A 23568-nucleotide genomic window follows, 5' to 3' on the forward strand; every position below is an offset into this window, starting at 1 on the left:
GTACTTCCCAGTATCCGGGGGTTCAGGGTCCCACCCCCTCACCCCCTCACCCCCCCTTGTCGGGGCGAGGGCCCCTCTGTGCAGGTAAAGATGCTTTTATATTCATCCCCTCTCTTCTCTGCCCCCTCCAATCCTTTTTCTACATCATCTATTTCCCCGCTGAAGCAAAGAACCCATCTCAGTGACTTTTCGCCCTTTCCTCTCCAGAGGTTTCCTCTTCTTGGTGATAAGCAGCTATTTTACAATACTGAGGGGAGGGATGTGCCTCTTACTAATTGCAACCTGGTGTCTCCTCGTAGAAGCTTGTGGACTGCGCTGACTCAGGTATACCAGAAACCCTGGCGCTAGGAGCCTCGGGATGCCTGTGGTCTGTTTGCTGTGCACTGGCCGGACCTGTACCCACCACCACTAGAGAAATGGAAACTACTAGTAGAAGTGGGACAGGGTGAGAGGTGGGGGCAGATGAGGCCCAGAGGGAATTCTGCCTTGGAATTCTTGGAACTGGCACAGCAGGATACTTCGTCCACAGCCTGTCCAGACATTGAGAAATTGGGATAGGATAGCTCTCTTCCAGAACCCCAGGCAGGGAAGGGGGCAGATAGTTGTTGAGGTGCTTGAGTCACACAAAGACCGGCTGCCCCCATGCTTCTGGAGAAGCTAAGTCATTTCAGATTAGATCCAGAAGCCCAAAGTGCTAGGTGGGGCCTCGAAGTCCCCATCTCAGCTTCTCCCTCCCCTGGAACTTTAATCTCCAAGAAAACCACATGCCAAGTGGTCAGTCACTTGGCACCTACTTTTCTTGCTCCATCCACATGACCCCCAATCTTTACAATCTGCTTATACCGCCTCTCTCTCTTCAATCACTTCTGTTAGAATGTTCTGCATTCTCTTCAGACTGGAAGTTTGCCTTCCTGTAGTTTCTATCCATTAACCCTGCCCTTTGGGGGTCACATAGACATAGTGAAATATTTTTCCATAAGACAGGTCTTCAGAATTTCAAAATTTCTGGTTGAAAATCTGCATTTCCTTCATCTGTTCTCTCCTGACTAGGTTCTAAACCTTCATACATCCTGGCTGCCCTCCTCTGCCCGCACTTCAGGGTGTCCATATCCCCTTAGAGGCGGTGCCTGATCTAACGGTGGTTTTCCAAGATGTGGACACACTGGGCAAAGTATGGGAGAAGGATCGTCTCCTTCGTTCTGGGCATGACACATGTCATGTGGCCAAAACTGGGCCCTGTTGAGCTTCATCTGTCTGCGCTTTTCAGACCTTGGCCATTGGATTGGGGTCTATGCAGTCTTCGGTGAAAATATCCCCCAATTTCCAGTGAAAACACGGAGGCCAAGACAGTGTAAGTGAACTGCCTAATGGCAAGCTTTCTGCCTCCTGGTCCAATGGTTCCCATCACTGCTCCATGTTCTGGAAGCATAGCCGAAACATTGTCGATAAAAGTAGAGGGTCTGGGGAAATGAACCCATGACCCAATCACCACCTAAGTAACCGCAGGAACTGTCTGCTGAAGAAATCCTCACAGGCCAGGATTTGATTTTAAAACCAGTGTGTTTGTCCAGTATTTGACCCAGACTGGTTGGCAAGTGTTAGAGACAGGGTGGCTGGAAAACAGAAAGGCCGATAATTTAGTTACAGTCCCTGCCTGTGATGCCCCTGGAGTTCAAAGAGACACTACAGCTTATCAGCTGCAATAAAGAACACTCTGGGCTTTGCAAATTCTGGTTTGAAATGTGGGATTTGTGAGTGACTAAGGGGAACAGGGCAACCTACTTGCTTTAAGTTCCAGTCCTGCCTACACCATGAAGTAGAAAGTCTCCTTTACTCCCCCTCTCTGTTGGCTCCCTGCTCCCTCCTTCCCTCCGCAGGTGGTGCCCATGCCTGACAGGTGCTCTGTGCCTTTGGATGGTCCTGGCCTTGCCCAGCAGCCCCCTCCCCTGAACCTGCCAGCTCTGGGGCCTCCTCTCTCTGTTCAGGAAACTGGGCTGACAGTTGCCCACGTGGTAGTGATTGACAGTGGGCTACCCCTGCCCTGAGAGTTCATTTGGGTCTTTTATTATTGTTCATTGCACAACCGGTGTTAACATACACCCAAATAAAAGAAAGAAAATAGTTCCTCCACAATCCCACAGCCTCCAACAAAGCACATTGGTTTTCTTTTTCTGGCTCCACCCATAGGCATCCTCATTCTTTACAATTTGATTTCGGAGCTGTTTTTCTTTTTTTCCTAGTATGATTATTTCACAAACATGTTCCCATCATTCTCTCTTTTGTAATTATAATTTTGGTGGCTGCACCCATAGAGTCCATCAAGGAGATGTGTTGAAATTTACCCATTCTCATACCGTCGAATATTTTTTTTCAGTCATGGACAATAAATGCAGAAAGGTCTCTCCTTGTTTTGAAAATGTTCCTGACGATAAATTCCCAGAAGTTAAATTAGTAGATCAAAGGGTATAAACATTTTTGTGATTCTTTTTTTTTAAGATTTTATTTATTTATTTGACAGACACAAACCACAAGTAGGCAGAGAGGCAGTCAGAGAGAGAGGGAGAAGCAGGCTCCCCACTGAGCAGAGAGCCTGATGCGGGGCTCGATCCCAGGACCCTGGGATCATGACTTGAGCCAAAGGCAGAGGCTTTAACCCACTGAGCCACCCAGATGCCCCAATTTTTGTGATTTTAAAGAACTCCAGCCAAATCACTTCCCCCAAAGTTACATCTATTCATGTGTCCGTCATAGATGTTCTGGGGTGCCTGTTGAAACAGGCAGATAGAAAATCAGTGCAGCTGAGTACTCCAATCCTTGTATTGTTAATTGCACAGATGTAAAACAGTACCTTGTTATTTTTTATGTTAATATATTTGCATTTGAGAAGAGAAGTGGCCTTTTCAAGGTAATGCATCAGCTCAAAGGAATGGTTTTGATATTTTAGGTACTCATGCTAATCAGAACAGAAATTACTTGGAGGGGTAAATAGTCTCTGGGCATCAAATCATGCTGCATAAGCCCAGAGCAGCCTCCCTTTTTTTTTTTTGGGCTCACTTACCCACCCCAGAATGAATTATCTCCTTCCAACGGTCACAGCGTGTTCTCACCCCACACCACCACCACCCACCCTCTTCCCCCATTTAATTCCTTCCAGATGTTTGCTGTCCTCAACAGGGAACAATTCTTCCTTGAGTGTGACTCTCCTAATTCATGTTTATGCAAACAGTTCATTTATCTCTCTGCCCGGCATACTTTCTTTTAACATGCTTTCATTATTCCTTGACGTTAATACTTTCACAAGGGGGACAAGAAATCATAGAGTAACAGTCATAACTGGCATTTCCCGAAGACTTGCGATGTGCTTTTCACATGAGTACACTCGATCACCTAACAACCCTATGAGATAAGTATTACTAGGACCCTCATATTCCGAAAGAGGAACCCGAGGCACTTAAGGTTAAGGAGCTCACGAGGTCACACAACCAGGAAAGGGAGGAGACGACCTTGGGTCCTAGGCAGTGTGGTTCCAGAGTTCCTGGCTCCTGACCCCTCTGCAGTACCACTAAAGGAGGGAAGGCACAGATCCATTTTTTTAACAGAGACAGGCAAATGTGGACTAAGCTTGGAAGGTAGTGAGTTCCCCATCGTAAACCCAGGCGGGAGTCAGGCTGCTTGGCAGGAATCATGCAGACATTCAAATTTGGATTCTGATGCAGCGCTGAGGGCTGAATCCTAATTCTTGTATTCCTGCATGTAAGAGTGTACTAATATATGATGAATGCCTTGGGGGCTGCCTTAGGCTGCACCTGAGGCTAGGAGGCTTGCTTACACACATCTCCTGCAGCCTTCTTACCTGCACAGCCATCGAGACTTGCCTTCCCACCTATACCCCGGCCCCGAGTCAGCCCTCCGTTCCGTAGTTGTCCTTTATAGTCATGAAAACAAAAATCACGTGCTGGTCCAGTGAAGGTGCTCCAGATGTGACTGACCTCAGGGCTGTCTTCCCCAAATGCCTCTGGCATACCTGTCATGCCGGCAAGGCAGAGGACCTGGTGTGGGCCAGGAGGAAGAAAGCCAAGCATTCTGTTTGATGTTGAGTGGCCTAAACCTTGGGCCACTTTCTCTTTGTATGGAAGTTCACATCCATCACCTCACTTAATTTTCAACATAACTCACCTTGGGAGGTAGGCAGGGCAAGTATTCACAATTTCATGTAAGAATGAAAAAAAAAAAAAAAGAGGCTCAGAGAAATCAGAAGATTGCCAGGGGTGTAAAATACGGAAGAATCGGGGTCATGGGTCCCTTAATCCAGCCCACTGTCCCTCTCCACTTGCTGCTGGGATAGTCCAGCACGTGCTGAACTCCAAAAGCTATATGGGAAAGGGCAGCAGATGCCATTTATTAAGCAAGCACCTGCTTCCTGCCAAACTCAGTTCTTATCTCTTATAGGAGATTCTCTCTTCCCAACAACCTCACGGAGTAGGAATTACTGTGCCCATTTTCAGGTGAAGAAGCGCAGGAAGGTAGCAGAGCACGAAAGCAGACTCAGCCTGCTCAGTCTCTGAAGGTCCTGGGGGCTTTCTCACTTTTCCCTCCTTGCACAAAACAGCACGGGGCATCTGTCCCTTATCTTTCCAAGGGGAGCGTGGCTGGAGGGCTCTGGCAGGCCACCTGAGTGGAGGCCCTACTCCAGTCTGCAAGGTGGGAGGACTAGTTAGTGGCTCGGGAGGGTACCAAGTGAAGTGGCATCTGAGCAGTCTGAGGGGAGGTGGCTCATGTTGGGGATGTGGGGGGGTGTTTTGGAGGGGTGCAGATGTTAGAACAGGGCTGGAGGCCATGCAGTTCTCCGGTGGTCCTCCCAAGCCTGTGGGCAGGTGGTATCACCATTTTATAGAAGAAAACACCAACACCAGAGACAGTAAGTAACTAGCTCCTGGCTACCCTGCCGCAGGACCCACTCTTCTTCCATTGTGCCATGCAGTGGTACTGCCTTGTGTTCATTTAGGCCGGTGACACTGAAGACAGGCAGGCAGGTGGGTATCAGAATTCGGAGATCGTATAAAGCACACACACGGGAAAGGGGCTGAAATGAAACAGCAAAGTAAGCATGTGGATATAAACACCAAGGGAAAGAGAAGGGGCCTTCTTTCAGGTGGTCTGCAGAGCTGACTTGAATGTGCTGAGCTCTGGATACATGTGACTTTGACAGAAAATGAAACTGAAAGTGGAGCATAATATTCCTCCAGAATTGCCGAACGATGAGGATCTCAGTAGGGCTTTAGCACTTAGAGTGATGCAGTTTTATTAGGGTTCCCCTGACGTTGTGACGCAGGAGAGAAGCCAGGCCAGCCTCAGGGCATGCCCCCAGCTGGCCCACAGGGCTCCAGCCGGAAAGGCACTGTGCTGGCGGCTTCATGCCCTGCGGTCGCCATCTTGAAATTTTGAGAATTTTTTCTTGGAGTTTTTGTAAGTGAAGTCTGATGGGGCCTTGGCCCCTCAGCTCATGTGCAGTCCCACCTCCCGCGAGCCTGGGATGAGGCCTTGGCCTCCCATTCCCACCCCGGGGGCCCCTGCAACCCTCACTTCTGCCCCCATGGGGATGTCAGGGTGCAGTCAGTTCCTATGAGGATCTGTACTCATGCCTGAGAATCTTTGTGCCTGTTATTGTCATTGTAAACAGCAAATAAAAACCAATGTGACAGGTGGTGAAACAATAGAAGAAAAGAAACAGCTTTTTTTTTTCCTTTTTTTTTTTTTTTTTTCCTGTCTCTGGAACAGGGAACCCTGCATTTTCATTGGTGCCCTGGGCCCTGTGAATTATGTAGCGGGTTCTGGAGAAAACTAACAACCATTCATCTTCTGGGGCCTGTATAGCAGCCCTGCATAGTTAAATCCCAGGCAGGTCTATCTTAGCTGGCTCGGGCCACCATTAACAGAATACTAGAGCCTGAGTGGCTTAAACCACAGACATTTATGTTCCAGTTCTGGAGGTTGGAAGTCTAAGATCAGGGTGCCAGAAGGGTTGGGTTCTCCTGAGACCTCTCTCCTTGGCTTGCAGACATGTGTCTTCTAATTACATCCTTTTCTCATAATGTGCATCCCTGCTGTCTCTTCCTTCTTATAGGGACACCGGTCCTATTGATTAGGGTCCCACCCTTATGACCTTATTTAACCTTAAGGACCTCCTTAAAGACCCTCCTCCAAATGCAATCACATTGGGGGTTAGGGCTTGTACATACGAATCTGGGGCACAGGGTAATTCAGTCCATGGGGTGTCTTTAATATCCAGTTACCAGGAACTACACAGGCATAGAGAATGGGTTTCTGCCACATTCTTGGGGATACAGAGAATAATATTTAGGACTAGCATGTCCAATCTACTCTTCCAAGCAGCTGTGCAGTGAGAAGTGATCAGAACAGGACAGATCTGCAAGGTGACTATTGAGGGGAGCAGGTTTGGTTCATACTGTGTGAGGTTTCTAAGGTACTTCCAAGCAGAGGTGTCCAGAAGGCTGTTGGAAGTGGGCCCCAACCAGGAGAGAGTTTGCAGCTGAAAGTGCAGATTTTGGAATCCCCAGCCCTACATATATGTTGATGTCGCACAAATCAATGAGGTCAACCGTGATGACAGGACAAGTCTTGGGGTGGGACTGGTGTCCTGAGGGGAGAGGAGGAGGCCCTGTGCTACCGATGAGCATTAACAGACATTCTGTAATGCCACCTCAGACAATGAGCTCCCTTGGTGCAAGGGAGGCACGTGGTCTCCCAGTCTTCTCCATATCTAAGCTCTCAGTTTAAAGTACTCCATGAAGGTTTGTGCCAACACTGGAGATAGTCATGTGGTTTGGTCAAATAAATGTCCTCACATTTGTGGCTGGCAAAGAGACAGACGGGCCAGGAAACAATGCTCAGCCTTTCAAGAGGCTCTGCATGGCTTATGTTTAATGGGCCATCCGCCAGGGACCAATCACTTATAGAGAGATGGGGGACCTTCTTGGCAGCCCCAACCCAGACACCAGGTGAGCTGTTTACTTCTGTGGGGAAACTGTGAGGTCCTATAAGAGATCCTGAAAGGATGGCCTCAAGAATTAGGGCCAAACTGGTCTCTCTTCTTAGAATGCCTTGTCTTTCCATAACTATTTGTCTTAACCATCATTTAGTTCACACTTCTGAGAAGCCCTCCCAGAGCCTTCTCTACTCTCAGCTGGATAGAATTGTCGCTTTTATCTCTATTATACTAATATCACCATAAAATGCAATGCAGGAGCTAATCATACTCATCAGCCTCTCCCGTTATCAGAGAGCCCCAGGGGGGCAGGCACCGTATCTGTTCATAGACCCCAGGCACTTGTTCAAGGAATTCAGTGGGGAAGACACAGGCAGGAGTTACAACAAAATAAGCCCTTTTTTCAGTATAACTTAACATTAGAGTACTGTAGGGGGTTGAATAGTGTCCTCTCAAATTTGTGTTTACCTGGAGCCTCGGAATATGACTTTATTTGAACCTTATCTGAAGATGTCATGAGTAAAGGTAAAGTCTTACTGGATAAGGATGGGCTCTAAACCCAGAGACTGGCATCCTTAGAAAAGAAGAGGACACACAGAGACACAACATGGAGAAGGTGGCCATGGGAAGATGGAGGCAGAGACTGGGGAGATGCAGGCACAAAAGTAAGAACACCAAGGACAGCCGGCAGCCACCGGAAGCTCGGAGAGATGCAGGAAATTTTCCCTCTGGGCCTGCAGAAAAACCCAACCCTGCTGGTGCTTTGCTCTCACACTTCTCACTCCCTGGGCTTTGAGAAAGTGTGGTTCTTTGCCAGGGAGCCGCAGAAGATGAATGCCGGAAACCCTAATCCTCAGTGGGAGGGCATTTGGGGGTGGGGGCTTTGGGATGTACTTAGGTTTATTTACTTATTGAATTATTTTAAAAGTTATTTATTTATTTATTTGAGAGACAGAGAGTGAGCGAGAGAGAGAGAGCATGAGCTGGAGGAGGGGCAGAGGGAGAGAGATAAGCAGGCTTCCTGCTGAGCAGAGAGCCTGACGTGGGGCTCGATCTGAGGACCCCAGGATCATGACCCGAGCCAAAGGCAGTTGCTTAATGGACTAAGTTCCCTAGGCGCCCCGGTGATTATGTTTAGATGAGGTCCATGGACCTCATGCTGGGCTTAGTGTCCTTGTAAGGAGAGAAAGAGACCCCATGAGGACCCAGCAAGAAGATGGCCGTCTGCAAACCAGGAAGAGAGCTCTCACCAGAACCCGACCATGCTGGCACCTTGATCTCAGACCTCCAGGCTCCAGAACCATGAGAAATAAATGTCTGTTGTTTAAGCTGTAGCAGCCTGAGCAGAGTGACCCTGGGCCATCAGTGGGTGGTCTCAGCACAGCAGCAGGACCACCGGGGCGGGGAGGGGGGTCTTTAGCTAGCCACATAGGTGTCATCCAAAAGGACCACCTGCAGGATGAGGGCATCTCAGCCATGAGACGAGTCAGTGAGCAGGACTGTACGGCCTAGCCTCGAGGGGGAGAGCTGGGAAGGGCAGGCTCGACGCAAGCACCAAAAGCAGGAGCCAGTCCTGGAGCTAGAGGCATAAAGGAATGGAGCCCGCTGAGGCGGAAAGAGTGTGAGGGGCTCAGGATCCCAGGACAGCTGGCAGTACAGTCAGGGTGAGCCCCAAGATTCCTGGGGCTCTTGCAAGGTCACATCTGCATTCTAGACCCAGCCATTCACCAGATGGTGGGGGGTGGGTTGCTCAACAGTGCTTGACCTTGGCCACATGTGGGCATGGGGAAGGACTGAGGCAGGGGAAGTGAAGCAGATGGGGAAGGGAAGTATTGGGGGACACTCATAAGAACCCAAAGAGGAGGGCAGCAGATTGGTACATTTTTGGTGAGATGGATCGATCTATCTATCTTTAAGTACTATACACCCTTGTTTCCAGCTCAGCAGGATGCTCGGGATAAACACATTTACAGGCTGGACATGAAATCTTTCTTTGCTGGTGCCCCCCCACCCCCAGCCCTACAATACACAAGAGGGAGCCAGGAGCTTCGAGCTGTAGCTCAGAGCAACATGGGGTCCGTTGAGAAAGAAGCCAGACATGCTCTCTGTCCTTGGGCGGGTGGCCTGTGTTTTCTGATGCCCTGTTAGGTTGGAGACTCATCAACCAGTGGCTCTCAGGGTGATAAGTTCTGCCTGATGAGGTCTGGTGTCCTGACTGCCTACCTGTACTAGCCTTTATCAGGTCACTGACAGGCAGGAGCAAGCAAAGATAGCCAGTTCTGAGCCTCACATGCAAGGTCCAGCAAACAGACAAACGGCAAGGACCACCTGCCCACTGGAATTGGCCGCAACCCAGACGTGTAGCCTTTGCAAATAGATCCTGTCTCTGGCCCTTCGGTGAGCCCAAACTGCGAACTGGAGGGTGCATGGACCATGCTGGCTAATGGCCGGCTAATGGCCACAGATGCTCATATTAGGATGGCCTGGTACAACTGCAAAGGAAGAAAAATATTTTTTTTCTACCAATATAATCATTACTTTCCGCAGAGGTGTGGCTGGGTACCCTGCGTTCCTGGCACAAGGTTCCTTTTGGTGGTCCAAGCAGATGGAGTCTCTGATAATTCACCACCTGTTACTGTGGAAATGAGATCCAAGATTAATTATAAATCAAAAGACTCCTTTTGAGGAGACTGTCCCCAGGATTCCCATTTCAAGACTAAGAGCATCTGAAATCATGACCAGAGATGTCAGGAAACACAGTGTTTCGATAGCATGAGTACATCTAGGAAAGAGACTAACTCTTTGTGAATTCACAAGTGGAACTAGGGACTTGCTGTTTAGACCAACGTGGTGCCTAACAGAACTTTGAACCAGGTAGGGGGTCAGTGAATAAGCTGTCAATGATTGAGTGAATGATTCGGAGATGGAAAGCATGCACCTGCCTCTCTTCCCAGACATAGAAGGGCTTGGACGAGCAGTGATGGACGGAGCAGCCCTTGGGCCCTGCCTCACACTCTCAGCCACATTTGATCCACCCAGAGCCACAGGGAGCCACGCGCAGGCGAGTGAAAGCTGGCAGCACCTCACTGCATCTACGCTGTCCTCTCTTGCTCTCCTCCAGGGCTTCTATGACTTCTCAGAATTGTGAAAACCACCTGGATGGCATCCATGAATGGTCTTGATCCTCAGAGGAAACCTTCCCTATGGGGTCAGGGGCCGGTGGATAAAAGCTCTTCACAAGACAGCACTTCTGCAGCCCTTGCTCATCAGATGTCCTCGCAGGACTGGCCCCCAGTGGTCATGGTGGAGACCAACTCAAGGATGCATCCTTGTATTAGCTTTAACCTTCTTTCTGATCTTCCCCATCCCCCACTCACTGCTACTTGCCAGGATCACTTTTCACAATCAACTTCCAAGCACATGTCTCAGGCTCGGATATCCATACCCCAGACTAAGACAAGAGGCATCCCTTTCTCCCTCAGCACTAGGGGGCTGGCTCTCCTCCCATCTTTTTTTGTTTGTTTTTTCGTTTTTTGCGTTTGGGTTCCCTGTTGTCCCAAGAGGCCACAGATAAATTCGAAATTAGGATATTCATTTTTCATTCATGCATTACCTCACTCAATACCTGTGTACAAGGTACTGACTCCCTATACGGGTCTGGGTGATAATAATACAGAGCAGTCTAGAATGCAAGCTTTGCTATCAAAAAAACTTATCATTTACTTAGGGAGAAAACTGCACACCAAAAGAAACCTCTGTTTAAAACTCTTCTGTTCTACTGTGTTTCAAAATGTCCCTTGGGAACAGAACATGTTAAACCCAACATAAAGATTATCTGAAGAAGGTAGATACGATTAGTGTAATCAGCGGACATTCTTCAGTAGTTGGGGGTAGGGGCGGCTTCTGTTTATATTTTTGTCAGATGCCCCCATCAGCAAAGCAGAGAATGAATTGGGGAGGTCAGGAACTCAAGGAGGAAAGCAGGGTAGGAAGGCTGTGGTCCAGGTGACAGAAGAAGGTCTAGAAGCAAGACCATGCCTGTCAGGATGGAGAAGAAGGGCACACAGAAGGCACGATGAGGAAATAACATTGTCAGAACTTGGTGACCTCTTGGAATGGGAGGCTGGCAAAGAGGAAGGCTTCAATACCACTGAATGACTTGGCATCTGGTGACATGCAGTCCTCAGCCCTGTTGAGCCAATACGCAGCTGATGACCCACCGCAGATGACCAAAGCTGGCAAGAGTAACGTTGCAGATGATGAAACTGAAATCCAAAGTTACTGTAATAGATGCGAATGATTACACATGACAGAGGACTGCATAGAACAGAGACAAATGTGGTATTCTGCCTTTACGGTCAAACTCCAAAAGAGTCTGGAGTCCACATCAGTCCATCTGTATTTGTCAGATTTCTACCTATACCTTGGTCACTCCATATACCACCCTATGCCACTTAGTCCTCAAAACGACCTGTGAAATAGGCATTGTTTGCCCTGTGTTGAAGATGAGATAGCTAAAGCTTACAGAAATTAAATCAATCTTCCCCAAATCTCAGAGCCAGGGAAGGATGAACCCAGGATGGGAGCCTGGGTATTCTGATGCCAACTCCAGAGTTTTTCTCTCTCTACTAGACTCTCCTCTTGGCTTCACATCATGGTGGGGGGGAAAACAAACAGGCACCATGGAAGAAAGAAGTGGGATGATGTTATAACCAAGTGTTGTAAGTGAGATTACTGCTTGTGGTTATCCTAACTTGCATCTGAAATCCCCCAGTAAGCTTCAATGGGTCATCTAGGGACAGGCAGGTCTACTATACATTGTCCCTGTGGATGACTTAGTTGTTGTTTCCCTCTCTCTTTCTGGTCTTTGTTTATTTTACTTATTTATTTTTGGTCAGAAAGATCCGTTTTTGAAAACACAAGTAAGTGGTGTCTGTGTCTGCTCAGGCCGCCATCACAAAATATCACAGGCTGGGTGGCTTAAACAACAGACACCCAGTTCTGGAGCCTGAAAGTCTGGGATCAAGGTGTCTGTGGGGTTGATTTCTCCCAAGGTCCCTCTTTTTGGTTTGGAGATGGCCAGGTTCACCCTGGGTCCTTACCTGGTCTTCATTCTCTGTGTGTCTGTGTCCTCATCTCTTATTATAAGGACACTAGTCATATTGGATTAGGGCCCATCCTAGCAACATTATTTAAAGACCGTATCTTTGAAGAGAGTTACATTCTGAAGTCCTGGGGGTTAGGGCTTCAACAGAGGAATTCTGAGGGAAACACAATTTAACCTATGACAAGGGGTAAGTGAGGCCCTTTACTGGAGATGAACTGGGAGGAAGGCGGGGTTGACAGTAGAGGTGACTGCTGATTTCCAAGCCTTAGTCATACCCTTAGATGGAACCAGGCCCACAGACTCAGAAAGACTTAAACTGCGGCCCTTGTGAGCCTCATGGGCCCAGGCTGCTGTGGGCTCTGACTACCAAGCGCTTCTTCAAATCCCTGCCACCTGTGGGTAACACACACTTGGGGTCTGACAATTCTGCTTAGAAACTTAAAAAATCCTCTTGTGGGGAATCTTCTCCAGACTTCAGTGGGGCTTGTTGGTCCATTCTTGCAGTTAGTGCCAGTAAGTGGCCTTCAAAAACTTCGTCATTGAATATAGTTCTAGAAACAATAAAAACTTCTCCTGACAAACCCAAAGCCTGTTCTCAAAGCACACGTGGAAAATGGAGTCCCGTTTAGAGAAAAGTGACAACTTGCCTGTGATACACTGATTTTTCCTAGTATAGCATTTCAGCGTTCAAGCTAAAGTCCCCACTGATAAACAATATAATCAAGCCGCCAATCCGTAATGACACAATGCAAGAAGGAAGGGTGTAAACACCACTCTTCTAGAGCCCAGACTTGCTCTTATCCTCAGCAGTTTTCATCCTATTTGAAAAATAAAGGGACCCCCCCCCCACACCCTTGCTGGATTTCCCTTCATGCATGACCCTTTTTATGCAAACATGGTACCTACCTATCACAAAGCCAAAGCTCCTCTCTAAAATCTCATCCCATCCCTGAGTTAGCCAACTGACCAGTTACATATTTCTAGAAGCAAACAAATGGCTTGAACTTTATTAAGAACTGACATGAGATAATTTCAGCACTTGCTGCAGAAATATCCTCTGCTTATGGAATAATCAGGCCCAGAATATTTAATAAGAGGGAACATTTTCACCGAGCTACCCCTTACTGACCGTCAGGCATCGTGCTAGATGCTTTCATTTTCATTTCATTTTTATAGCAGTCCTCAGAGATAGATGTCATGGGGCAACCTAGAGTTTCTGATCTACAGGCCCAAGACTCACATCAGTGTGAAAATTATATGCAGGGGGGTGCCTGGGTGGCTCAGTCAATTGAGCATCTGACTCTTGATTTTTGGCTCAGGTCATGCATGATCTCAGGGTCGTGAGATCGAGCCCCATGTCAGGCTCCATCCAGGCTCAGCACGGAGTTGGCCTGAGATGCTCACTCTCCCTCTGCCCCTCCCCCTGCTCATGTGCTCCCACTAAATAAATACATAGGTAAATAAAATCTTGAAAAAATGGTGTGTATGTGGTAGAACAGACATTTTTTGTGTTCTGTGACCTTAAAGAGCATGCCCCCTCTCCTTGCCTCACCCAAGTCTGGGTCCATGGTCAGGAATTGGAAAGAATACTTGTGTGGCTCCACAAAGACTCCCCAGGGCTGGCCACTGTGTGGGAACTGAGGTCTGTGCTTGTGAGGTGTGGCCAATCTCTTTCTCAATCTGATGACACTGTTCCAACCTCCAAGCTCCCTTGGCTGAGTCCCCCAGGGGGACCTCTTGTCCCTGCCCTTCTGACCCACAAATGTGCAAGGCAGCCCTCAGCAGGAATCAAATAAGCAAGGGGAAACATCAGGCCTGAAAGTTATCTTGGCAAGCATCTGGACGCTGCTCCTTACTTCACAGCTAAAAGACAGGGTTCTAGACAGAAGGACCCTCTTGCCCCGGGTCAGGAGAGAGGGAAAAGATGGGCCATCTGTTGAGTTGGATGGAGGAAGAGAGGAAGCTACTCCCGAGTACAGGTGTCTACTTAGTACCAGACCATGGCCTGCGTGTTGTTAACTATTTTATCTCATGTGATGCTCTGAGATCATTGTTCATATGTCCAATTTTAGATGATATGTGTCCTGTATTGTATAATATATTACATGTACACGTAATATATATGTATAATATATAATTATATAAAATATGAACAGATAAATAAAATATTATATATGTATAATGTATACAGATATATAAATTAAATGTATGTTATAATTATATAAAACTTATGTATTATATGTGTACAGATAATTGTTTCCTATAAATTATGTCTTGACATCTTAAGAAACCTTTCTAGGTGGGGAGAAACTGCTCCTCCTGGATCTAGCCAATTCTAGAGATCGCAAAGGGCCCAGCCGGGAGCACGCCTTTGCTGTCCAATCTGGAGCCACATCTCCTTTCTCTGGCTCCCTGAAGCAGTATTCCTCTGCCTCCATCACCCCAGCAACAGGGAGGAGGCAAGTAGAGACCACCTCTGTAGCCTAAATTCCACCAAAAAGATCGAAACTAGCCAATCCTAAATTACGATCCCGGCGCTGCCTTGCCTTTCTCACAGAAACCACAATAAAGGTCTTGCTCTCCCGGTTCCCACCACGCCCACCTTCGGCCTCCTGCTGCTTCCCCATGTGGCCTTGTGTGGGTGCCAGTGCCTCCTATCCCCAGGACCTGGATGTCCACTAAACTCTGCTTTCCTGAGCTTCTCCTCTGTCCCCTCTTGTGTCACCACCTGACAGACCAATTCAGAATAAAAATACAAAACATGTTCACGTGTCCAGGTTTACAGGGAAAGCCTGTGGAGATTGAGTGGCTCATTGGAGACGACACTGCGGGTAGATGGCAGAGCCTGCTTTCAACCCCAGCTATCCAACTCTGCCCTACCCCAGTGGGCAGTCCACCCCCCTTGCTCTAGCAGGAGCCTATTCCAGGAGTTATAGGAGTCTCACTCCAGCTCCCCCGTCTGCCCCTAGCCAGTCACATGAGGCCCTAATCTTACATTGGTGAGGGCAGCAAGCGTGTTTCTTCGTTTCTATCTTTCTGGACAATTTGTTCCATAAGTGCTTGTTTTCAAACAGCTCCATATCAGTCCCCCAGGGTTTCCACCCGGCTCTTGGTTGGACGATTTTCTCAAATCCATCTTTCTTCCTTTGTTGAGCCTGTCGTAAAGTACTTTAAGGAGGTTGGAAATGATTCTCGCTAAGAGGCATGTAAGGAATCTGGGCCAAACTTGCTAGGAATCTAGGCACTTACTGGGTTTCCTCTTCTCCAAACACGAGGCTGGCAGCCCCGTGTCAGATCTCTCATGTTGCCATTCTTCCAAAGTCAGACTCACGGTGCAATAAGATGCTTTGAGCTGAAAATGACCTGAATAATCATTTACTTCTCATTTTCAGATGAGGAAATGAAGGCTGAGAAAGGGGATATGAAATGGTCCAGGTCATCTAGATGGTTGGCGGCAGAACCGGGGCTAGGACTCATATTTCTTGAAACCCAGGTCCCATCTCTTTTTATCAGACCACCTGCTCTTCTACCCACCTACCCGCTCATCCATCTAACCCATCCATCCATCCATCCATCCATCCATCCATCCATCCCTGCATATTGTCGCTGACAATAATGCAAAAAGCATTTCCACCTAAACAGACAGAGCTTTTCCAGTGAAAAACCTTGACACTAAGACAAAGAGTTACACTGAAGTATTTATTGGTCCCCAGAGCATCTTGAATTATTAGCTTGGGTATCTACAGTATTGCAAAAGAGGCATCTGAAATCCTGCCAGTGACAATCATCAGTTCCAATGTGATATCATGTGAGTTCAGAGCCTTCCTACAATAGGGAAAAATTTTAATAACAACTTTAAACATACTGTAATAAAAAAACACTGCCTACATGTCATGTTTACAATGTCAGTTTCAAAAACTGACAGCTTTGTGTGAAGGACAAAAGATGATATAAAAGAAGCAGATTTTAGAATTTCATAGATTCTAAGAATTAGGTGGGCCCTTAGATGCATTAGAAAAGAAGGAATATTGAACTTACGATCCAAAGGCCTGCCCATCACTTAACTAAGATTCATCACTCTGAGTCTGTTCCTTTCCATCTAAAAATAGAATTAACATCATCTACCATAGGGTATTGCTGTGAGGACTAAAGAAAAGAATAAACTTTAACTGAGCACTTACTATGGGCCAGGCACTCAGTTATGTGTTTTATACAGATATTATTTCATTTGAGAAAAATGTCTGGAAAGAAAACCCCACCTATACTGCAAAGCTCTGTTCAAGTTCAAACTATTAGTATTCACATATGCCTCTGCTCCAGCCTCCTTCTCTTTCTTCATGGACTGTCAGATCTGTGGGCATTCGTACTCATTACAGAACATCAAATAGGGGTTTACATTTCACAAAGCACTGTCATGCACTTGATCTTTTTTGTGTTTGTTACTTTCTGGTGACCTGAACACACAGCTCTTCATCTTCTTTGCCTGCAGTGTCCCCCAGTACTGTTCATCCCAGGACCTGTAATCATTTGGTACTTTTACAAGAGACCCCAGAACATCGACTCCCCTCTTTTCAAACCACCCCTAAGCTTGTTGGGTCTCTCACAACTGATCCTGGTAACTTAACCCTCCTCCATTTGCTCCCCTCTGGCCATACTTGAATCACTGTTGGACCTGGATTCAGAGCTGCTTTCCAATGTCCCAGGCCTCTGAGGGAGTTTACCTACCTTTCTACACATCAATGATAAACCCAACGCAACTTGTAACGCCTTTACAAGGTTGTAACGCCTTTCCTTGCTTTACCTCTTGGACCACACAATAGTACTGGAGAAGTGTGCGGACTTAGCCCAGGCTCATGCTGTTTGAACATCCCTGGCATTGAACTACTTTGAGTCGGTTGGTGGGCTGGGAAAAAAATCCCTTAGCTGTCATTCTAAACCTCCTCCAAGCCCCTTAGTGCCCAAGCCAGCTTTAGCCCTCACTGCTTGAATTAAAGTTGTACCTACTCTACCAACATGAAAGCCACTTAGCATGAACTCTATGTCCTCTGCACCTCACACCTCTCTGCACCCACACTGTTTCCTCTGGAATCAAAGGGTGAAGCATCCAGATCCCTTCTCGAGGTGACCTACAGCTTCTGTGTTCTTTGCCACACCACTAGCTTCCCACAGAAAGCATGTGGGGGAGATGCCTGTGATTCCTTCAAGGACTCACGCACACCTGGAGTGCCCAGTGGGAGGACGGGCGGGATGTGTTAAGGAGTTACCTCCCAACTAGGGAGGATTCCTCACAAGAGAGTCATTTAAATATCTGAAGACAGATCTCCTTTCCTTAAGGTTTCTAGTCCCTCCACGAACAGAGTCGTTTTTTGAATGTGTTTCAGCTTGTCTGCATCCAATGTAAAGGTTTAACAACTGGTCCTCCAGGGGAACAACAAAAATCTCACTCTATAGCATTTGCCAATTTCTGAGGTGTAAATACTCCCACTATGGCTGATTTCAAGTTCCCAACGTGATGTCACTAAATATGGAGTCGGGAAAAGATGCATACAGTGGGAGCCAATTCCAGCACCCCACAGTCTACATCCAGCTATAACTGTGCCCAGACAGGAAAACAACACTGAGGATGGTTAGGAAAAAACCCCTCACCTTAGGACCAGCTTTGTAATAGTGGAGTCAGGAAAGCATTATTCACAATGCTAAAATCATTGAATGAAAAAAGATGGTTGGTATCCACACAATATCAAAGGGAATAAAGATAACTTACAGTAGATAAAGACTTTAAGCAAGTGATCATACTGAATGTTACCAATAAAGGAAAAAAAAATGATACAATATGCCCCCTGATGTGATGCATTGAGCAGGCTTTATGATGTATTTCCGCCATGAATGTGTAATCTACATCCAATCATGGGGAAACAATCAGACGCACACAGATTGAGGAACATTATAGCAAGCAGCTGACCTATGTTCTTCAAAATTATTGATGTCGTGAGAAACCATGAAAGGCTAGAAGCCATTCTAGATAAAAGAAGACCAAAGAGACATGGTATAACTAAATGCCTGACACTGGGTCGGATCCTGCTTCAAGTTAAAACAAAACAAAACAAAACAAAACAAGCAATGAAGAACATTACTGGAGCAATTGAAGAAAGTTAATTATGGATTATGTGTTTGTAATTATATCAAAGTTAAGTTTCTGAATTTAACAACTATAAGGGGTGATATAAGAGAATTCCCTTGCCCTTAGGAGTAAATACTAAAGTATTTAGTTTCTTTCAAAAGATTTACTTTCAAAGGATTCCACAACAATAAAAACAGTAGTAAAAAGGGAGGGGGGACTTGCAGAGAGGGAGAGAGAGGGAGAGGGAGAGAAGGGAAAATGTAGCAAAGTGTTAATAGTTGATGGACCAACATGAAGGGTATATGAGTGCTTATTATATGTTTCCAACTTCTCTGTAGGTTTAAAATTTTTAAAAAATGGAAAAGAAAAAAGACAAATACTGAGAAGTTGTGGAGTTGAGGACTATCACCTCCCTTATTCTCAATACTAAACCTCTATTAATATGAGTACTACTGTGATCGCTTTTGGTGAGCAGCCACATCATACATTTACTCATACTGCCAACCTCAAACCCTAAACCTTGCTTTAAAAACTGCTATCAAGTGCATCTTCCCTCTGCTGTAGCAAAGAATCTCATGACCATCCATATTAGATTCTAAGGTCTAGGCTAACTCCCTGGGTCTCAGACTCATTTTGGATTCTGGTTCTGCATTCCTTTGAATTGAAGGCAGATCTCTGTGAACCGCAGAGAACATAAACATGTTATCTGGGATTGAACTACATTCAACAAAATTTATTGAGCAAAACGTGCAAAGGGATCAGGAACAAAGAAATCAGCAATAACTAAATAAGATGTGATCATTGATTGTACGTTTCTGGAAGGTTAAGAACTAGGCCTTATACTTCCTTGGTCACCCATAGCACCCAAGGATAGTGAACAGGTGGTAGATACTTAATAATGATCTGATTTGGCCTCACATAGGTAAGCAGGCAAAGGGCTTAAAGAGACAGTTCCCTTAAGAGGTGATATAATGAATAATCAAATATATGAAAAACATTATGAGATCATTAGTTATTGAAGAGATATAAAATAAAACAAATGAAATCTCTCTAAAAATAATGGGACAGTGATACATCATGCTGGCAAGAGGACAGTGAAAACTAGTATGTTTATACATCGCTGATGACAGTGTAAAATGCTCTTGGAAAGCAATTTGGCAAGATGCATCAAGAACCATAAAAATGCTCACATCCTTTGTGAACATAATCTCACCCCTGGGAGTTTACCCTAAGGAAATAATCCAAAAGAAGGGAAACTATATAGCACAAAGAAACTCATTGCCCTTGTATTTGTAGAAGTGAAAAATGGAAAAATCATGAATGAACCAATCAGGAATAATTAAATCATGGGTGTATCAGTTAGCTGGACTTTGACGAAGCCCTACAAATGACAGCTATGAGGTCTGTTATGCAACAGTGTGGGAAATGCATGCACTATCAGACTGAGCAAGCACCCATGAACACCCCCCCACACACAGCGGATTAAATGAGAATTGGGATTGCAGGGGAGCCTGGGTGGCTCAGTCGGTTGGACATCTGACTCTTGATTTCAGTTTAGATCAAGATCTCAGGGTCTTGAGATCAAGCCACCCATATGGCTCTGCTCTGGGCGTGAAGCCTGCTTAAGATTCTTGCTGCTGCCCCTCGGAACAATTTGTTACTTAAACTGTAACCCCTGGAGGATTTTACTAGTTGCCAAGCCCATTTAGATATGGCCTTAAGAAATACATATACTGGCAACAGGTCTTTGGGAAGAAGGACGATATACGACCGTGAAGCTGGGCAGCTGGGGATGCCGGGCTTGCTCAGGGCGGAACGCCGCTCCTTCACAGAAGCTGGGCGGCCCGGGAACGCCCGGCCCACCCAGGGCAGAACGGCCTGCTTCAGGAAAGCCGAGCACCCGGGATCGCCCGGTCAGCTCAGGGTGGAAAGAAAACCGCTGCTTCCCTTTTCCATTATCGCTCCTTTCTCTTCCCAGAAGCGCCCGTTGTTAGTTAGGTGTGTCCTTTGAATGTGCTTGGTTAACTATAAACTTTATCCTCCTCCTCGCTTGTCCGCAGGATGTGACTGACGTCTGACCTTCATCGGTCCTTCTGTTGGCCATTGTTTCTATCCAATAAAAGTGAGACTGTGGAGTTGCTCCTTTTCGACTGTTGTCCCCTGCTCCCAATCTCTTGCAGCTGACTTGTTTGTGCCTAATTCTTCTCCCGTCGCCGACTGGAAACGGCAATTCTCTCTCTTCCTCTGCCCTTCCCTGCTCCTCTTCCTACCCTTGGACACAGGTCCATGCACACATCCCCTCTCTCTCTCTCTAAAAGAAAAGGAGAACGAGAAGGAGAAGAAGAAGGAGGAGGAGGAGGAAAGAAAGAGTAAACAGATTGTTGAAAATAATTGATTTCTTAGAGCAGTGGAATTACGAATAGTTTTTACTCTATTTCCTGACGGTATTGCTTTGTTTGAGCAATACAAAGAATATAAGATAGTCAAGAAAGGAATGAAGGAGGAAAGGATTGTGTTGTGGGCTAAAGTGTGTCCTCCCCTGGCAAAAAAATTTTTGTATATTGAAGTCCCAACCCTCAATACCTTAGCATGTTAACAATATTTGGAGAAAAGTTCTTTAAGGAGGTGATTAAATTAAGATGAAGTCATTAGGGTGGGCCCTGATCCAATATGACTAGTGTTCTCACAGGAAGAGGAAAAGACACAGCTATAGCCCAGGATCTGATATCCACGAGGCTGGATGTGCTGGAGGGGTCCTGGCTGACACTCTCAGCATACCCAGAACCAGAGACTCTAATGAGGTCCCTTTTGCCATCTTCATCCCAGTGAGTGGAATGTCCAGTTTTCAGGCAGTAGCTCTAAAACTTGCAATGAATCAGAAAAGTACCCAAGTAACTTGAAGATTACAGCCGGGAGGTTCTGATTCAGGAGAAGGCGGGCTGTGCAAATCTGCATTTCCGAAAGCCACCCTGCCCCATTCCTGTTTTAGTGATGTAGTCCTGTGAGAGCTGTGGGATAATGGGAGTTCCTGATCCCGAGTGCTTTCTTTCCTTCTCTATGCTCTCCCAACCTCTTCTGTCTCTCCCAAGGAAACAGAGGTCTCAGGTTGGTCAGAATGTCCCGTTGGAAATTCAAGTGCAAGCGGATTTAAAAATCGGAAGGGCAAGCAAGGCCACTTCTGAGTATACACCCAAACGAATTGAAAGCAGGGATTCAAACAGGTATTAGCACACCCGTGGTCACGGCAGCATCATTCACAATAGCCAAAAGGCCGAAGCAAACCTAATAGCTGAACCAACCCGTTGATGGATGAATGAATAAACAAAATGTGGTGTAGACACATAAAGGAATATTACTCAGCCCTTAAAAGGAAGGCAAGCCTGTCACAGGCTAAAATATGGATGGACCTTGAAGATACTAGTCATGCTAAGTGCAATTAGCCCGTCACAGAAGGAAAAATACGGTATGATTCCACTCACATGGGGTACCCGGAGTAGTCAAATTCACAGAGACAGGAAATGGAAGAGTAGTTGCCATGGGTGGGAAGGGGGCAGGGAGGAATGGGAAATCAGTGTTTAAAAATTACAGACTTTCCGTTTGGGAGGATGAAATGCGCTCTGAAGATGGATGGGGATGATGGTTGCACAGGTGAATGTACTTACCACCACGTAACTATACATTTAAAAGTGGTTAAAATGGTAAGTTTCAGGTCTATTTCACCACAATAAAAGCAATTCTAAAAGGGAACTAAAGAGAGGAACTGGAGTAGGGTGGAGCCAGGAAGATGGACCAGGCCTGGGGCTAGGGGCCCCCTAGGGTGAGGGTGGGACTTGGGGGAAGAGTCTGGCTGGGTCCCGGCAGGCAAGCACTCTGGGCAAACGTTACTCAGGCTCTGCCCGGTCCCACCCAAGGCCACATGATAAATGGGCCCACTGAGAGCCGCTCCGGGCAGTCCTACTCCACTTGCACAACTGGAGTTTCAGGACCTGGCCTGGGGCCCGGGGCTGGAATCTTCTTTCCCTTCCCCCACCTTCTCGGTCATCAAATGTCAGGTGGAGCGGTCTGGAACTGGCCCTGCTCTTTGGGGACATCTGGACTGCCCACCAGCCTTTCAGCCTCCAGGAGGAAGAGTGCAGCCTGCGGCTCATGTGTTTGGGGTTTGTGTGTCTGGGGCTTGAACGCCCTTCAAACTGCCCATTGCCCTATGGGGTTTGGTGGGTAACGTTCCCAAGTCCCTCTCCAAGGAAGAAAAACAAACAGCTGAGAGCTCACGGTTCCAGCTGTGGGACGCTTTCCAAGACAGAAAGGAGGGAAGAAAAAAAAAAAATTCCAACCCCAAATGCCTCGTTAAATCAAAAGCTTTGGGCTACAGAAAGGAATGGGAACTTCTCCATAACCTCCAGTTTTATCAGGGAAATTTAAAAATCCATCCTTGACTTGTGGACAATGCGGTACTATAGTCCTTTCTGTCGATCTGTTTGGCTAATACGCACGATGGAGGCCGACATCATGAAAAGCCACATGGCTGGGCTGTGGGAATCAGTATACATGGGTAGAACAGAGAACTGGCTTGGAACTAACCTTCTTTGTGGAAAGCCACCCTCCTTGTCCCTCAGGTTTGCCTCAGTTTCCCTCTCTACCTCTTGCCCCAAAGCCAAGTGTGTGGCGGACAGAACAGGGGACTTCAGAAGACTTAGAGCCAGGCCTGTTTTGATCACATGGGAGCAGAACCCTTCCTGCCTGGCCCAGAGCTCTGGTTTCGAGCTGATCCACATTCCCTCGATGCAGGGGCAGGCGGAAATCAGGCAGGGGCAGTGGGGGTTCGGGGCATGAGCTCTCTAAACCAGAGGCTGAGTCCCAGCTCAGACCCTAGCTACAGGTGCCATTTACATTTAATGAACACCTGTTCACCTATGAAGACTATCAGGCTCTCTGAGCCTCGATCTTCTCACCTGTAAATGGGGCTCACTGTCTCTAGCTCACAGTATTACGTGAAAATCGAGTGACATAACAATGTGAAATATAACAGTACTGTGATATCATGGTGGCGGTGGGGGGTGGGGGACAGCAGTTGCCACCTTTGGGAAGGCGGCGGGGGTTGGGGACGGTGGTGCTTGGGCACTGCACAGAGGGTGGCTGGGGGAATCAGGCCCTGGGGCTGCAGGAGAACTCAGAGAGGGAGGGAGGCAAGAAGAGTGCAGATGAGCTGATTCACCCCCAGCTGACCTCCTTCAGCCTCAACCGCTTCCCATTAAAAGTGATTTTCCCTGTGGAAACTGCTATGCTCCCAGCAACCAGAGCCAGATGGGAAAAGCCCCTGTCTGACACACAGTG

General features: G+C 46.9%; 1 protein-coding gene across 3 annotated transcripts in view; it reads right to left on the reverse strand.

Moving 5' to 3' along the window:
• The window catches only part of SCARA5 (scavenger receptor class A member 5), a 118607-nt gene that overhangs the window by 49062 nt on the left and 45977 nt on the right, over positions 1-23568 (reverse strand). The gene's annotated exons all lie outside the window — the stretch shown is intronic.

The sequence above is a fragment of the Lontra canadensis genome, unplaced genomic scaffold (assembly GCF_010015895.1).
Source record: "Lontra canadensis isolate GAN:19392208 unplaced genomic scaffold, GSC_riverotter_1.0 scaffold10, whole genome shotgun sequence".
NCBI lineage: Eukaryota > Metazoa > Chordata > Mammalia > Carnivora > Mustelidae > Lontra > Lontra canadensis.